The sequence below is a fragment of the Rhinolophus ferrumequinum genome, chromosome 2, assembly GCF_004115265.2.
Source record: "Rhinolophus ferrumequinum isolate MPI-CBG mRhiFer1 chromosome 2, mRhiFer1_v1.p, whole genome shotgun sequence".
NCBI lineage: Eukaryota > Metazoa > Chordata > Mammalia > Chiroptera > Rhinolophidae > Rhinolophus > Rhinolophus ferrumequinum.
This window is the reverse complement of record NC_046285.1, coordinates 36447801-36449791: the sequence shown is the minus strand read 5'-3', so window position 1 is coordinate 36449791 and position 1991 is coordinate 36447801.

Here is a 1991-nt window from a genome sequence, read left to right as displayed (position 1 = left end):
ATAGCTTTCCGAGGGGAGTACTTCAAACGTGAGCTTAGTGATATTCAGCAATGAGGTGTGTAGCACTTTTTCTAGGATGAGTTCACAAACTTCATTGTCCGACCTCGTATATAACATTTTGGAACTGGCTTTTTAAACTCTGTATAATTTTCTGGAGATTCAGGTTGTTACATGTATCAATAATTGGTTCCTTTTTATCCCTAAGTATTCCATAATATGTATGTACCATGGTTTGCTTATCCATTCACTCACCGAAGGATATCTCGTTGTTCCCACTTTTTGGTGATTGTGAATAAAGCTACTAACTATAAACATTCATTTACAGATCTGAGATAAATGCCCAGGGACGACTGCCTAGTTATATGGCAATTGCATATTTAGGTTTTAAAGGAATTGCTGTACTTTTTTCCAGAGTAGCTATACCACCAGCAATGTAACACCAGCAGTGTGTGAGTGATCCAGTTTTCCTACATCCTCACCAGCATTTGGTGTTGTCTCTGTTTTTCATTTCAGCCATTTTGATAGGTATGTAGTGATACCCAAGGATAGTTTTAATTTGAATTTCCCTAATAGCTAATGATTGAACATCTCTTCATGTGCTTTTTGGCCATATACATATCCTGTTTAGTGAAATGTCTTTAGCCCATTTTCCAACTGGATTTATTTTGGGGAGAGGGGTGTATTGGTCAGAGGAGATTGGGGAAGCTTTTTTAAAATAATTTTTTTTAACATTTCAATTACAGTTGACATACAATATTATATTAGTTTCAGGTGTACAACATAATGATTAAACATTTTCATAACTTATGAAGTGATCACCCCAATAAATCTAGTACCCATATGACACCATACATAGTAATTACAATATTATTGACTATATGCCTTATGCTATACTTTGCATCCCCATGACCAATTTATATTTCTTAAATTCTTCCTTTATGTCACCCATACCCCAATCTCCCCTCCCATCTGGCAATCATCAAAATTTTCTCTGTATCTATGAGTTTGTTTCTGTTTTGTTTGTTAACTTTTTAAAATTCCACATACAGTATGAGTGAAATCATATGGTATTTGTCTTTCTTTGTTTGACTTATTTCACTTAGTATAATACCCTCTAGGTCCATCCATGTGGTTCAGATAGCAAGATTTCATTCTTTTTTTTATGGCTGAATAGTATCCTATTGTATGTATATACCACTATTCATTCATCTGTTGATGGACACTGTTTTGTGTGTTTTTTTTAACAGTGGAATTTTGAGAGTTCTTTATGTATACTAGATACTAGTTTTTGGTCAGATATATGTTTTGGAAAAACTTTCCCTCTGTCTCTAGCTTATCTTTTCATTCTATTGACAGGGTCTTTCACAGATCAAAGGTTTCAATTTGTTGAAATCTAATTTACCAATTTTTCCTTTTACGAATAGTGATTTTGGTATCATCTAAGAACTTTTTGACTCACCATAGATCCCAAAGATTTTCTGTTTTTTCTTAAATGTTTTATAGTTTTATATTTTAATTTAAGTCTGTGATCTATTTTGAGTTAATATTTATATAAGATATGAGACTTAGGTCAAGGTTCACTTTTTTACTACAGATGTCTAAGTGTTCTAACATCTTTAGTTGAAAAGGCTCTCTTTGCTTTATTGAATTGGTTTTTCAACTTTGTCAAAGATAAGTCAGGAATATTTTTGTGAGTCTATTTCTGGGTTCCCTATCTGTTCCATTGATATATTCTGTTCATCTTTCTTCTAGTACCACTCAATCTTGATTAATGTAGCTGTATATTGTCTTAAAATTGAGTAGACTAATCACAATCACTTTATTCATCATTTTCAAAGTTCTTTTAGCTGTATCTAGTTACTTTGTTCTTCCATATACTTTGTAGAACAAACTTGTCTATACTTAAAATGAAAATTTGCAGGGATCTTGATTTCTTTCCTGAATGTAGATGCAAAAACCTCAGTAAAATATCAATGAATAGAAGTCAGCAA